Source organism: Sorex araneus, chromosome 7, assembly GCF_027595985.1.
Source record: "Sorex araneus isolate mSorAra2 chromosome 7, mSorAra2.pri, whole genome shotgun sequence".
Taxonomy (NCBI): Eukaryota; Metazoa; Chordata; class Mammalia; order Eulipotyphla; family Soricidae; genus Sorex; species Sorex araneus.
The window spans coordinates 51,103,605-51,120,892 of record NC_073308.1 but is presented as its reverse complement, the minus strand read 5'-3'; the positions used below and the strand labels follow the sequence as shown (position 1 = coordinate 51,120,892).

Below are 17,288 nucleotides of genomic sequence, written 5' to 3'. Positions count from 1 at the left end.
GAGAAACCCCTGGGCACAGCCAGGTATGAGGTCCCCAAAGAAAAATAAACAACAACAAGAAAAAAGAAATGAAGTCATTGTTTCTATACAAAGAGAAGGTGCCATTCTTCATCATGTGTTTTACTACGTATGATTTGAGGGCCACAATCAGTTGTGCTCAGAGCTTACTCCTAGTTCTACTCTTACTCCTGACCAACTTGAATGGACCATATGGGGTTTTGAGAATCTCCCCTGGGTCAGCAGGTGTAAGGTAAGCTCCATACATACTGGACAATTTTTCCAGCTCTCTGCTTTATTATATGTATTGCACATATTTAAAAACCATAATTCAGATTTGTAATTTTCAGGTTTAGAACCTTTCTGATGGACTTAAACACTAGCAAAGAGTTACAATTGAGTATAATAAAAATTAGAAATTCTGATGAATTCTGGACACAGTGGCATTCCAAAGCTTACTTGAATGAGAAAGAATCTAGAAGGGTCATGAATTTCATATCAGCAGAACATCATAATCATGGTCATGCAGCTGGGTTCAGAAAATCTGGTCTGAATCCCATCTCTGGGAATTATAACTTTTTCAGCCTGGGTTTTTCTCTATCAGTGTTCTAGAATATTACTCATATAAAATTAAAAGTTTATAAATACTTAACATCTGTTATGTCTAATTATGAACAACAGAAAATTTTAGTTGTGTTTACTATGCTTAATTATTATTACAACAAAAAGAAATGAGTATCAGTAGGAAAGATTTAAATAAATTTGGGTAGACTGAGTTAAGGAAAGATGGAAGAAAAGGAGACATGATATATATTCCTCCCCCATGTCCAACAAAAAAGATTAGAACAGTGAAATATAAGCCCTGAATACTATCACCTGGCTGAATCAGTTTTCTCCAAGAAAAATTTGTAGAAGATGCTACAAAGGGCAGGAAGATCACTCAGTATGCTACTTTGGGGATGCTCTGACATAGGAGAAGGAGGATGTCTGCAAATTACACACAGGCCATCATGGAGTGGAGAGAACTTCCTTCCACAAAATTGTAGAACACTGGGGACAAGGAGACAGAAGAGATTTCTGCATCTGAATGCTGGCAAAGTAGAGAGATGCTGGCAGGAGTGGGTGCCAGACATTCAGTAAATAGCTAAAGGCCCAGCCAGGTTGGAAAGGGGCAACCTTCCATCTGCACTACTGCTGTGGGGTGAAGTAACTGGGGCCGTTGGGTGGAACTGTGGCTACCACAGTGGGGACTGACAGTTAACCATTGGCACCTGGGATCACCCACTCAACCAGCAGGTGTTGGGAGTGTGGCTGTTCTGCAGCATTTTGACAGCTGAACAAGCTCCAGCAGTAGCCAGCTCACTAGAAAGGTCCCTCTCTGCATGTGATCTCAAGTTATGCAAAACCCTTCTTCTACCCAAGACTTCTAGTCATGTTTCAAGTATGCTGTATTTTATCTCTAATCAAAGACTTAGCACAACTAATTTGAATGTATTCACTGCAAAGTAGACCTATTGTTTTGCTTCTGCTGCTGCTGCTGCTACTGTTCTTGCTTTGACAGTATCTAGAGACTTTGAGACTCAATCTCACTGCATCTGCCCATTACTGGAACTGGTATTACCAAGACCCAGTTGCTCCTCCTACTTGTTCTGCTCTAGGAAAGAGTTAGATGGCAGAAAGGATGTAACGGGGCTAGATAAAAATAGAAGGAATACTGATCATCCCACAAGGCTGGAAAGACACAAACTGTCAAACTGGATAAAAGGAAAGAAACATCTCAAATCTTCCCCTCTGCCATCAAAGTGAACACAAGCAATACCATGGGAAGCTTGGATTCATGATACATTACCACATTAGACTCTATAACTCTCTGCTGCTTTGGAATTTATCCTATGTTGGAATCTGAACAGACATCTCTGAACCTTATAAATAGACACAGGAGTGTCACTATACAATGAATCAGAAGCCACAGGATGCTGAGTAAATTTCCTAGAACTACATCCTGTTGCCTACAAAACTGATGCAAGGCATACAAAGAAGCAGAAGGAAAATACCCACTCAACTCAACAAGTAGTAGTTGGCACTTAGTATTAAACAAAATGAAGAAACATAGGAAATTGCCAGAAATGATAGAGTAAAAGAGAAATTTAAGCAAATGTTCAAATATAGTGGACTGACTAAACTGTCTGAAGATATGGTAAAGTAACAGTTTTAACAATGTTATTTTTAAATGAAGAAGCAATTTGATACATAATAAGGCAGAAACTGTTACAATGTTTTAAACAGAAATAATAGATTTCAAACATATTTTAGATAGTACAGAACACAGGCTTCTGTCTTCCATGCAGCCCTCCAATTTTCTATCCTTGGTATCGCATATGGTTCCCTGAACACTTCCAGGAGTGATTCCTGAGCTCAGAGTCTAGAGTAAATTCAGAACACAGCTGACTGTGACCCCAAAACCAAGAAATAAATAGAAATATATCTGGGCTAAGTAACACTATCTAAAAACAAAAAAGAAAAAGAGTTTATAGTTGGTTAGAAAATGTAATATTGAAAGATTTGCAAAATCAATAGAAAACACAAAAATAACGGTAATGTATGAAAAGGATTTAAGAGCTCTTTATATAATGTGTAGACAGGGAAAGCAAAATGTGAAATTGTGAATCATGGTAAATATAAGTCAACTAATTTAAGATGCTATAATTAATATTTTCTATATATACACCTCTGGACAATACCAAAAACATGAAACAAACAAATAAAATACCTTGGGTGAAACTAAACATGACATATAAGATTATGACCAAACCAAAGAGAATAAAATATGTGAAAACTGAAAGAACAGTACTATATCAATAAAGCTAAGACAAATAATAAAATTATTACATCCTCTTAGATATAAGTAATATTCTTAAATTTTAATGCTTTGAATTCACTTGTTGAATGACAGAATGGCTCAGTGGATAAAAAATGAAAATGTAACATTCTGCTGTGTGCAGAAAATGCATTTTAAATTTCAAGGTATATAAAAGCTAAAGGGCTGGAGCGATAGCACAGCAGTTGGGCGGTTGCCTTTCACTTGTCCTACCCGAGTTTGATTCCTCTGCTCCTCCCGCAGAGCCCGGCAAGCTACCGAGAATATCGAGTCCGAGCGGCAGAGCCTGGCAAGCTACCCGTGTGTATTGGATATGCCAAAAACAGTAACAATAAGTCTCTCAATAAGAGAAGTTACTGGTACCCGCTCGAACAAATCGATGAGCAATGGGATGACAGTGATGCAGCGATAAAGGCTCAAAATTAAAGACAGAAGGACAGAGAAGATAGCATAAGGCAGTGAATTGAGTAGTGACCATGTGAGGGTCTGAATGTGATCCCCGAAACTGCAATGTGATCCTCAGCACCAGCAGGTGTATTCCTGGGGCAACTTAGCAGAGCTAGGTGGGGCCTGGCTGGCCTCTAACGGAACCGAGTCTGAATACCAAACTTCTCAGGTGCACTGGAAGCTCACAGTACAATAAGACTCGCATACAGGCCCTTGTGAGAAAACTGCAGGGAGATCCACCATGATTAAGAGCTAAAAAAAATATTCTAGAAGCAAACTGCAGCTTAAAAGAGAGATGAAGCACCATGTGTATAACAGACCAAATAAGAAAGCTTTAAAAGGAGACAGTGCATAATGACTAAGAAGTTAATCAAACAAAAATGCATTTTATACTTAGTAGCATAGAAGCACCAAAATTCATGACGCAAATATTAATAGAGCGATGTGGACAGTAACTCAACAATAGTACATTTCCTCATTAAAGTGGATTTGAATGTCCCATTTACAGGTAGGTCAATTCAATAGGGATTTAATAATTGTAAAACCTTGTATTAAAGATCTCAACAAATAGATAAAGAACACGTCATCCCCAAAGGAAAAGTTACATAATCTTTCAAGTACACACAATTTTTGCAAGTATATATCATATACTGGGGCAAAAGAAAAGGAACAGAAAACTTATAAAGTTTGAAGTCATGCCAAGAATTTTTCTAATTACAACCCTGTAATTTAAAATCAATCACAAAACAAAAATCAATAGACATCAAATATGTAAACAATAAATAATCTGCATTTCAGCAAACACTGAGTTAATGAGGAAACAAAAGTAAAAATTTAAAAAATATATTTCTGGAGATAAATTGATAATACAAGTCTTTAATACCTATGTCATATGGCAAAAGAGGAAAGTAAAAAGAAATGTGGACACATAAATATGTAAAAAAAAGAATCACAAATGTGGCTGGAGTGATAGCACGGGTGGGTAAGGTGTTTGCCTTGCACATGGCTGACCCGGGTTTGTTTGATTCCCAGCATCCCATATGGTCCCCTGAGCATCACCAGAAATAAATTAAATAAAATTAAAATATATTTGTGAAAGAACAGATTAGAAAAATATTATTAAAACCAATTAACATTTAGTTGGTTTTAAAGAAGAATAAATACTAATAACTATTAATGAAATAGAGATTATGAAAAATAATAGAGTAAGTAAAGTATTATAAGATATAGCACAAGTGTTAAGGCACCTACTTTGTATGCACCAACCCTGGTTCAACCCCTGGCACGGGCATGACATATGTTCCCCCAGGTATAACCATGTGTAATAAGTACAGAGCCAAGAGCAAACCCTGAGCACAATGTAGCACTATTGTCCCAGTGTTCATAGATTTGCTCGAGTGGGCACAGTAACGTCTCCATTGTGAGACTTGTTACTGTTTTTGGCATATTAAATACACCACAGGGAGCTTACCAGGCTCTGCCATGCGGGTGGGATACTCTCAGTAGCTTGAGGAATGGAAGAATTGAACCCGGGTCGGCCATGTGCAAGGCAAATGCCTTACCCGCTGTGCTATTGTTCCAGTTCCACTACAATGTAAGGATGTTAAACTTCCCCCTCAAAAAAAAATACCAATAAAATACAAAATAAAACTAGTGCAGATTTCTAATAGAACTATTATCCCCTTAAAAAATAAAAAAAAGAATGGGGCAGGAAGTAAACTTAGTGACTCTCAAAACTGCGAATAAATAAAATTCTCATGATTTTGCAGGCCTATGTAAAATAGTGACATTAATTAGAAGCCAAAAAAATTAGGAATGAGATTATGTCAGGTTTAGATAGTGAGGTTTGTGTTGCCACCATGAAGTCAGGTTTACAATAGCTTCTGGGCCATAATATGAACATAGTTTAAATCAGGACAAAGATGATGAGAGGGAACGTGGGGACATTGGTGATGGGAAATGGACACTGGGGAAAGCAAGGGTGTTGGAACACTGTATGACTGAAATCCAATCATGAACAGATTTATAAGGGTCTATCTCACAGTGATTCAATAAAACAGTTAAGTATATATATAATATTTATATATATATAAATTGAGCCAAAGTCATGCATTTGAAAGATATCTGTGAAGAGAAAATAATTGTAATTGTTGAAGTAAGTGGACTTAGGTCAGGTTCCACAAAGAGTGGGAAACAATAAACCAATTGAATAATATACAAAGTACAGAAATTTTAAGATCAAACTTCTCTGACATCAGTTTCATAGCACCCATAGGAACCAATATTACATAAATATTCCTATCAGAAGCAAAACACTCAGTATTAGTAAGCAGTGTGTAAAATATTCAGTAAAGTTCTATATCTCTTCATCACAAATAAAACTACCTCCTTTGGGATCCATTTAATACCAACTACCCAGAACTTGGATAATGAGATCTCATGAGGGAATCTGATGCAATGGCAACTCTTTTGGGATCATGTTATAATGACTGTCACCAGCCCTCCCCTCTTCTACTCAATTAGCCCAAATAATATACCATAGTAAAGAGCATCTAACGGTGATCTGTATTGTCTGGACTTTGTAGCTCAAATAAAGTAAGAAACGACAGAATAAAGTATTTATGTCTCCCAAGTGATGAAGAGTCCACCTTAGACAACTGCTCTCCAAGTTGTGCTTTGAAACTGTTATAGTCTTCTCATAAACTATTTATAATATTAGCAGCTAAGGAGACTAAAGGTTTAAATATGAATTACAGTTGATGACACAGGTGCTGAGAGCTGGAAGTAGGCTAAATTTCAACATTTACTGGTATCTGAATTTGTATCTAACAGGAAACCTTAAGGAGAAAAATTTCAAACACTGGAAACATTTTCTAATTTAGCTTATTGTTTCTTACTCTATTTGTGAGAAAAGAAAATATATTAAAATATTTAGCTGCTAAAATTGTAATAGTATATAAAAATCAAATATTTTAGATCCTTATTATCATTAAATGCAGAGAAAAAACAACTCCTTTTGGCTTTGGCATTGGATAGTCACAGCATGGATAGCAAAAATGAATCCTATAAAGTAATGCACTGCACCTAAGTAGGAAAAGTTTGGGTGGCCATAAAAAGGAAAATGAGCACTGAGTTTTTAAAATATTTTATTTCCCCACACTCTTGTAAAGATTGTACATCCAACTCTCTAATTCCCTCATGGCTGCCTCAACATAGGTGGCAGGCCTCCTGTTTAAGAAGATTTTTGATGTTGAAGACATTGATCCAAAGGACAAATTGTTTGACCAAGCAGGTTTGACCAAGTCGACTGCATTGTGAGACTGACTTTCCAAATCTCATTTTAGAAACACACACTGGTCTTGCAGACTTGTATGATGAGTTCCAGTCAAACAAGTACTGTGTATAATGATGGTAGCCTGGACCATGGTGCACATAATCCGGTGGATGGAAGGGCTGATTAATTTGACTATGTAATAGGATAGCACAGCCATAGGGCATTTGCCTTGCACGAGGCCGACTCGGGTTCGATTCCTCCACCCCTCTTGGAGAGCCCGGCAAGTTACCAAGAGTATCTCGCCCGCATAGCAGAGCTCGGCAAGCTACCCATGGCGTATTGGATATGCCAAAAACAGTAACAACAAGTGTCACAATGGAGACATTACTGGTGCCCGTTTGATCAAATCAACGAACAATGGGATGACAGTGACAGTGACAACATTTAAAATTACACATTCAAATGGGAAAGTGTACCGAATTGAGGGGACGAAACTGCTCCAGGTCCATGGCATGTCTCTCTGCCCTACTGTCCTAAGGAAGACTATTCATGACGCTGCCAACAACTCACATGTGTCTGAAGTAGATTCCATAGTTTTTCTGCCGATGAAGGTCCTGGCCTTCTAAACCACAGAAAAAATCAACCGTGGAATTTAGATATTCACATCTTGGACCTTCCCTTCATAGCTAAGCCTTAGCTGCTGTTATTCAAGCATTGAGATGGGGAGATGGATGATTCTGTGTGGATGCACCTTCAGGCCAGAAACTCAGTAGGAACTCACTAGACAACAAAGGGCCCAAGGGAAGACTTGAAAATTAATCTAAGGTTGTTGGTTGCATGTTTATTTTTGTTTTTGTTTAGGGGACACACTCATCCGTGCTGAGGACTTACTTCTGTTTCTGCACTTAGCGAACACTCAGGAGGGATTGGGGACCATGTAGGACCCCGGGGGTCTAAATAGGCTCAACTGCACTCCAACAAGTGCTCTATAGGTTGGACAGCCTCTCTAATGCCAAAGCTTGATTTTTGGTTTGGGTATTTTATTTATTTATTTATTTATTTATTTATTTATTTATTTTTAAATTAAACTTTAGATTGTCAGAGGAAAAAATGTATTGTCAGAAAAAGGTCTAGTTTTGATAACATGTGAGTCGGACTGCAGCGATAGCACAGCAGGTAGGGCGTTTGCCTTGCACACGGCACACCCAGATTCAATTCCTCCATCCCTCTCAGAGGGCAAGGCAAGCTACCGAGAGTATCCAGCCCGCACAGCAGAGCCTGGCAAGCTACCTGTGGCGTATTTGAAATGCCATAAACAGTAACGAGTCTCACAATGGAAACATTATTGGTGCCCCCTCGAATAAATCGATGAACAACGGAAGAACAATATTATAGTGCTACAAGCTCTACCCGAGTAATGTATCTAAACTAAGGACCTGGAAGTTGCCAATGCATTTGAAAGAGGTGAATTTGATTTCAAATTCACATATTTCTGATTTTTAAATCATAGGTGGAAAGTAGAGAGCTATGAAAGAGTTTCTGCTTTTAAAATGTAAAGTAAAACAATATGAATGTCTGAACAGGGCAAATTTGTATAAAACACATTATGCACACCATTAATACTTTGAATAGTATCTTTTTCTTACTTTTTGTCTTTCGAGATATATAAGCAAATCAAAACTTAATGACCATATACTTAAACATTAATATGTAATCTATGATAAGACAGAAAATATGTTTGTTCATAGCAATTCAATGTCGTGTTTTGTTTCGTAAATAAAAGACAATGGGGCAGTTTATTGTCAGGCCACAGCAATTATAATATCTGAGAAAAAGAGTCAGAATGTATGAAGCATAAGTCTCTTCATGTAAGAAACTTTTAGTGTTTAGAAAATCGAGGGGTATGTGCTGGGGGGGACTTGAGAGTCATTAGTACTACGTAATGAGTTTTGTAGAAGTAGTACAGCCATGAGAGTAAGCCATTTCCGTTTCATCATCATCTTTGGGGAACAAAGCTCGGGCTGTTTTAATTGCTGGTGTGTGTATGTTTTAATTGCTAACTTGATATCACTTGCCTAGAGAAAAGTTAAGTCATACTTAACTGCCAACTACAATAAATATATTTCATAAAACTCCATGAAAAAAGTATTTTCAAAACTTTTGCATTGTGCTTTAGAATTGGTATAATTCTATGCCCCAGTTTGGAGTTGGAATAATATTCTCTGAATTGACATGCAAATGAACTCACTAAGCAACCACCACTTTGCTTTAGAGATTTACATAATTTGATACCAAAAGCAATATTAAATTAGTATTAATTACTGGGTTTTTAAATCCAGAAAGTTGAGAGTTAAGCTGTTCTTCTACTCACATTTTATCCCATCTATGCGTGGAAACAGAAGAAATAAAAAAAATTTAGCTATAAAGATCTGCAGGAAGGGCAAGGATTATTACTGAAGAAGTGGGGGAAGTAAACCTAATGCATCACTTTAGAGATTAATAACCTTCAAGAATTTTATTAGAAGCCATAATTTCTCAGAATTAATGCAGTACTGTAAACTCTTCCTTATGTGCACATCCGTTCTGTTTCTCATTCCTAATATATTTTCATTTCTCATTATCTCTTCCCTTACCAATCAGTGTAAGAACTTCTGAGTGACATTTTATGCCAAAACAAAACTTGCTTGTACTCAAGCAACTAGTCCAAGCAAATAATAGTAATTGGGAAATGTACTTAGAAATAAAATGACATGTTGTTTTATGTTTTATTATTCTATTATGGAAACTATTTTTTATGGGAAGTATTATTTATGGAAAGTATTTTGCATTAAGTAGAAATTTTAAAATTTGTATCACCAAATCATTTTCACTGTATGTTTATGGTAGAGTAGAAACTACCAAAATAGTAATAAATAATAGTATTAATATATTCTATGCATATAATAGTACCCAAGGAAATGCCTCCATACAGCATATAGTTATGTTCCTGTTCAATCTGAGATGATAGTTGCTATAACTTGGTACCAACCAAACACTCAAGCCACAGCTTTAGTACCAAAGAGGTGGGACCATTCATCTTTCATACAAAAGATTAACAGTGAGTTACTATTAACAAATACATTAGTCAAATAATGGACTACATACTGATATTTGTGTGTAGGTTTATATGTATTAAAGTTTAGAATTGCTTATAAATGTAGAGAGAAAAATAGAGACATAAAGTATACCTGTTTGTATATAATAAAGATATTACATGAGTGTATATGTACACATGTGCATATATATTACACATTATGAGAGTACTTAGAGTATTATTTAATTTTCTCTTTTAGAAACCTCATTGAAATTCTGAGTTGACCAAAAATACTATCTCATTGATTACAATAATAGGAGTTTCATCCGTACCAAGGTAATTAAAACACAAAGAGACTGATTGCTTTGTTATGTGAAGGCCAATTTAAGAGGAAAATCAGGATTTTGCACAAGGGAACTCACAGTTCACCTTAAGTAGACTATGCCCAAAGGACATTGGAGGCTTGAAGCAGAAAGTGATTAAGGCTGTTTTGTAAAGGATAATTGGCTTCATGGCCATCACATTGATGTGAGCAACAGAAAGTACTTTATTTCACAAGATTCATTTGGACTTAAAATATATGACACACATAAAACACTAGAGTTAAAATTGTTATTCGGGGCAAATATTCTTATTTGTCCAAGAGAAATATGCTATTTGAGGTTGGCTGGTATTTCTGATTAATGAAGACTAAAAATAAACATTTTCGCTATTCAAATTAAAGCCTTAATAAACTACTATGCAATCTCTTAAGTATATTTATCAAGTTATTTTATAAAGTCAAACAAGCATACTTTGTTTACCATTACTTTCCGTACCTCTTTGTACCAAGCTGGTAGATAGAAAATATTAAGTCAATACTCTTAATGATGGAAAATTTAAATTTTTTCACTTTAATCTAAAATCCTACCAAACATGTGTAATTAACTTACTTGTACAGAAAAACAACTATAAGTAAATATCATTAATAGTTGATATCAGTACATTTTAAAACTGAGAAAATTTTAAGACAACCTGACCATGTCACATGACATTAATTACTTTGGTAATAATTCTACCTATTTTATAAAAGTCTATGATATTGAACTAAAAACTTGTTATACTTTTAATGCCTATGTGATAAATGAATTTTAGGCTTTCCACTATTGTGATATTGAATATAACTCTATTTCACATGATGAGTTATTACCAAGTATAAGCATTTACTTGTGGAGCAAAATTAAATACCACATTTTTGAATATAGATATTTTCAAAGTTGCCAATTTTATTTGTTTACCAAATTCTGTATCCAATTAGGGCCCTTTATTTGCTAAATTTGAGTTGATCATGATCATCTAATCTTACTACGTGAGAGTAAGATATAAAAGCTAAGTATCAAGATAAATCGGGGGAAATTCCTCCAATATTTTTAACTTGGGAGCTCACAGAATCTACTTTTGGCTGGTTTTATTATTTCAAGTTTTATAGTTTGGCTTAATGGCTGATTATCTCAATACAACAACACTAAACATATTTTGAAGAAGATATTGGTAGTCCCAGGGAACTGCTTATCCAAAGTGAAGTAAATTACTCAAATACATTTTGATAGATAGTTTATGTATATTATCAAATTTCAAATAATCTACACAAAAATATATGGTATGTTTCAATGTAATAGATAAGAAATAACTAGAATTTTTAAGTTATAAATCTGTTTGAAATTACACATTCTGTATAACAATGTCAACATAGTTAACTTTAAAGAGAATTCTTAAAGTATATAGATGAATGAACACTTATACATTTAAAGGAAGCTGCTTCACATAAGCTTTATGACCCAGTATCTTTCTTTGATACTCTATCCCTCAGTGTTTATACATGTTTAAATTAAGATCACATGACAGAGGGATTCTACAAAAAACATCTGCTTGGGTAAAACATAGAGACAATTAAGGGGATTTATATTTGACCTCTAGTGTTTGCCACATTTTTTTTGTAATAATCACATTTACATAGGGTTACGTTCTTTAAAAAAGAAAAATGTCAACTTTATAGGAATTACTTTGAATCACAAATTTTAAAGGTAAAATTAATCCCTAGGAGGGTAATAATGTAGACATTTTCATGTTCAAAATGTGACATTATTTAAAGGTAACCGGAAAACACAGTTCTAGGCAGTTGAAAGATATTTATTAATTCTGAGGAGTATTTTTATTTTACCCTTCCTATAATACAGAACTTCAAATTGCAACCTGAACTCTCTCTGTGGAATGTACAGAAATGCGCCCCCTCCCATTTTTCCAGCAATCATTTATACTATATCTAGTATTACTAAATGACATAAATGAATGACTACAGTTCTATTGATCGAAAAAATAAAAAAACATATTGCCTTTCAAAGCCATGAATAGTAAAGAGAAATGCACAGACTACCAGCTAAACTTCTATCATTTAATAATTGCTCACTGTAAGTACAGTTCAATAGTCTTCCTTAGTGAATTCTTTGCTCATAAACACTCAAAAACACACTGCCAATTGACAAAAGAAACATAGCTTCCAAAGAAAATCTCCTAAGTAGAGAAAAGCTATCTGTTAAGAATGCAAGAGGTTAAACATTGCTGAAATTGCAAGATATTTTCTCAGCCCACGCTTTCTAGTTCCATTCAATTACCAACAACAGTAGTGACAATAATACAAGCTAATACTGTTTTATTAAGTCAGAGCTTCTCATTTAAATCCACCTCTAACCTGGGGCCAAAGAGAGGATGAAATTTACTAGTCCAAAGCCCCCAGCTCAGAAATACACATGACCTTGGGGGTGTAGAATTTGGAGAGACCTGAGTTTCCCAAGTTTTATTTGGATCAAAAATAGGAACATAACCAAATGAACCCAGCATGCTATAAATTCTCTTATCCTGCCACCTCTCTTCTAAAAATGTTAGGAGTGCTTTGCACTTTGCAGCCTATTCTTTAGAAACAAGAGGTGATATTCATTAAGAGAGACTAGTCCCGTTCAAATACATTTTAAGATTGCAATTGTTTGAAACAACTTGTTGGTTGATATTTATAATTTACTAACATATTTTGGAGGCTTGAAAGAGGCATGCTTGAAATGTTGCTCTACAAATATTTGTATTTGTAAAGCAAGATGTAACATGATGACATTAACTTCACACACACACACACACATACACACACACAGCCACAGAGCCCTCAACTTCCCTAAATGTATAGATGATCTCGTCATAATGACAATAGTAATTAGCAAAATAATGACAGCAATCATTGCCGAAAGTCTCATTTCAAATTATAAAAATAATCAAAACTTGCTTTAAAATTTTTGTACCACAGTCTGCACGGCTCCCCCATTTGCAATATATTGTAACAATGCTATTTTGCTTACCTTATTTGAACAGCCAAAAAAAAAAGTCTCTCAAAAAGATTCCTAAATAGTGTGTCCGTATATAAATAGTAGTAGTAATGATATTTTAGGGGGGGAAAAAATTGAAGATCGCCTTAGCTGGGAAAAGAGAAAAAAATAGTTTGGTTTCAAACTATAGAAATCTCCAAAGTCACGCTTGACTGGGCGCCCAGGTGGCCAACAGAGGACTCGCTCCCACGTCCGACCCCACACTCCTTTGTCAAGTTGATACGGTCCAGCTGGTAGAGCGGGTCCCGCCGGGCACCGAGGGTGCCAGAGGGCGTTGCCTCGAGGAGCTGGAGCAAACGGTCCGCTGGCGTCCCCGGATGCCCACCGACAGCACAGTGGACAGCACCAGCTCCGCTCACCTCCAGTTTGTCTCAGTCACTGAACCAGGCTGATTCTCGCGCCTCCTCCCTAAGCCCGAGCTGCTGCCACTCAAGCCGGCCGCCCCGCCCCCACCCTCTGACGTCGCGCGTTTGCATCTCAACTCCGGGACAAGTGCGGAGCCGCCGGGGGAAGCGGGCTCGGGCTGGGCTCGGCGGGGGCTAATCAAGAGGCTGCAACATCCAGGCTCCGGAGCCCCCTTGGCATCCTCGCACTTCCCGATCCGTTCACCACCGCGGGTCCCGCAGAAACTAGCCGCTTCCCGGCGTCGCTGCTTTCCCTCGCCGTTGCTGTACGCTCTTAGGGATCGCTGCTGCCGAGGCACGAAGACGGGGCGCAGGGAGGGGGGCAGCAGAGCAGCAGGAGAGGTGCTGATGAGGCGGGTGATGATGGGAGTGGGGGATCCGAATGAATCCCTTCAACCCCTCTCTCAAAAAAAAAAAAAAAGCAAAAAAAAAAAAAAAAAACAAGAAACCCACAAACACAAACAAAACCCAGATCCTTTTGATCTGCCTGATCAAACTTTCCGGGTTTGCCTGGTCTAATTTATTTATTTCGTTATCTATTTAATTCACTGGAAAGGAAGTATCTGGTGTTTCTGGTGTTTGTCCCCTTTCCTCGGTTCACGGAGCTGCTAGAGGGAGCCGCCACTGCAGAAACTTGCTTTTGAGAAAAAAAAATTCTTGGAGCACTGCGAGAACATGTGAAAGCGTGCGAAGCTTATGTCCCTTCATAAACCACTTCTTTTTTGTGTGTGAGTGCTACGTTGGATGCATCAGACTGGATGTGTGCTTATGAAATCTACACAACCCTCCCTTCTTCTTTAGAGTCAGGAGTTTAAGATGTGAGTTAGAAATTGAAGGGTGAAACAATTATCTGAGGATGAAAATAGTGAAAGTTCTCAGCTTCAACTTCCACCGCCAAGCTCTTGAATATTGCCCAGCTGCAATATTTATTATATTATTCGTTATATTTATTGTATCTAATAGACCCATTGTACTATAAAAATGGGGTATCAGAAAAGCACTTACTTGCCTAATATAGATGATGTTTCTCATCCCACTGAGGATAAGGTCCTTTTTCCGCACAAGTAGGGGTCAGATTCTTTGGATATCTACTTGTAAAGAAACAGTTTCTTAGAACTAAAAAATAATCAGTCATCTCAAAGAAATGTCCTTAGATATGATCCACTTGTCCCACCTACAGTCCTCAAGAATTGTACTCTCCCCCACACCCCAAAAAAGCACATAAAACGAAAAGTCTTAAGTTGGATAAAGGATTTTTCCAAAGTTGTTTATGCAAGAAATTTCCTAGCATTCAAGTATTTTTTTTTCCCTCACGAAAATATGTACATAGTGGTAGGTGTCATCGATTTCCCTCAGTCTGACATTATTTGCACTGCGCCAGCTCAATAGTACTTTCAGAGACTAGTGAAATGAGTAAACATGCATATTCTCCTATAAGGAAACATAGTGATACATTTGCTTTTCTGCAGTGTTTAGGAGACTATTTGAGGAACCTTGTTTACTTTGTGGCATATGTGCCCTCATTTTCTTCTTTATTAGTTAATCAAACATAAGTACAATTGAGAAATCGCACGCTATGTTTACGAGGAAACTATGTTTTTCTGCTGGCAAGCACTCTTTGTTTTTTAGCTTTATTTTAAAATATGTTAAACCCCAACCCTCCCCCAACTGAAACATTCAAATTCCTGGGAAGAGCTTTCCAGCAGATCTAAACCATAATGTTTACCTCCCAGGTAATCTGCAACATTTAATTTTTCTCTGACAGCTATTGATTTTATATTGCAAATATAACATTTTTGGGGGGGGTCTTGCTTCCTAAGCGTATAGACTTGCTTAGCTCAATTCTCAGAATGATTTGAATAATGGCTCAGACTCTGTAGAAGGACATGAAATATGTTAGACAGGGCCAGATGGGTGTTCTGTGATTACAATTACACTAGTCAGATAAATAATCTGTACTTAGAATAATCAAAGTAGCTATGCCATCTTTCTTTTGGAAAGGCCAGATTTTGGTCTACTTCAGCCAATTTGCCAAAATGTCAGACAAATCAAGATTTGATCTATGATTCTCAACTTCTTAGCAAGTTCCACCAAAGTCTGTGGCATTTGTTATTTAATGGACACTGCTTTCAGTACACCTTAGTGATCATATTGCTTTGGGCTGTAAAGTCAATTAAGGCAGACATCATATTCAAAAGCCTAAGGGAAAGCAAATCTATAGTTCAAATATGGAAAGAAAATGCAGACCATTTTTTCTTTGTTAGTCAGTGGGAAAGAAAGAAAAGAGAACAGAAAGAAATGGAATGCTTTTGACAGGCGTGCACAGACACATGCATCTGAAAAGCATCGGGAGGATGGACCTACCTAGGGGAATTCTAAGTATTGTTTGGTTCTAATTGGCTCTGTGACCTCTAAAGCAAGTTAATTAAACTCTTTAATCACACTCATCATTTGTAAAATTGGGGGTTCTAAATTATTTCTAAAGTGCTTTATGTACCTGTCATTCTGTGATTTATATTAGAGTTTTTTTTTTATGTTATAGCTGAAAATGTTAGAATTATCTCCTTAAGAGAGATAAATTATCACTACTGAGATGGTGAAAGTAGTACCATGAAGTACATAGTCTTCAAGGTAGGGAAAGGGAACAAGTGAAAGACTTCAACTAAGAAATAATAAATAAATTTAAACCAGTTAGGATGAAATTAATAAGAGACTGAACATTAAAATATTAAATACACATATTCCAAGAAAGTACCCTTAAAGCTGAATGGCCAACACCTACTTAAGGATTTTAATTTTGGTAATTTACATGAACATTTTAAACTGTAATATATAGAAATTATGAAGCTCATTGTGTTGTTGTCTTGTGAATGTATATTTATACTTACATGAGAGATTTACCTTTTAATCAGATTGCTTTTCTGTTCTCTATTTTGGACTCCTGTAGACTCATCAAATTTTATAAGCTCCTTTTCAAATTATAATTATTCTAATGTATGTGAACTACATTAGAATTATAAATACTCTAGACATAATAACAGTGCATGGTTAATTTTTCCTTTGGATTAATTCTTTGAAAGTTTGTTATGAGTTAAGAACATGCCTATTTTGAAAATGAAAAAATTTACTATTTTTTCCAAGGTAATTGTCACATCATTTGGGGGGTGGGAGGGTCCAAATAATAAAGGGTTAAGAAAAAAAATCAAACCAAAATGACCAAAGCGTTTAATTAAAAAATTTATTGAATTAAATTATGAACACAAAAATGTGACTGTTATATTTCTCAAGTCTAATGCAACATGAGATTCTACATAGACCATATATATATAGAGATATATAGATATATATATACATATGGGCTGGAGCGATAGCACAGCGGTAGGGCATTTGCCTTTCATGCGGCTGACCTGTGCTCGATTCCTCTGCCCCTCTCAGAGAGCCCAGCAAGCTACCAAGAGTATCGTGCCCGCACGGCAGAGCCTGGCAAGCTACCTGTGTCGTACTGGATATGCCAAAAACAGTAACAGTCTACTGGTGCCCGCTTGAACAAATCAATGAGCAACAGGATGGGTTCTTAGATACATATACATTGCTTACTTAAGACATTATATTAAATTTGACATTCAGGTCTAATGAAAAATAATTTGATTTTGTAATTTATAAGTACTAAATATATACCTACTTTACATTATGTGACTAACACTTGGAAAATATTTCTCTTGCCTTTCTTCTTTCTCTTTTTTTCTATTTCTACTATATTTTATTTTAGTAAACTTTAATAGAAGAATGTGTTAATGTCCTTTTT

The 17,288-nt window shown here is 36.3% G+C and overlaps 1 protein-coding gene across 4 annotated transcripts in view; it reads right to left on the bottom strand.

Moving 5' to 3' along the window:
• FSTL5 (follistatin like 5) overlaps positions 1 to 13,732 on the bottom strand; it is a 693,844-nt gene extending 680,112 nt beyond the window's left edge. For 3 of the 4 annotated variants that reach the window (XM_004606146.2, XM_055144642.1, XM_004606145.2), the window contains exon 1: positions 13,053 to 13,731. The gene's annotated coding sequence lies outside the window, so the exon portion shown is untranslated. Of the gene's footprint in view, positions 1 to 13,052 lie in introns of all 4 variants that reach the window. The other variant, XM_055144641.1, reaches the window with a different exon arrangement.
• Between the last annotated feature and the right edge of the window lie 3,556 nt (positions 13,733 to 17,288).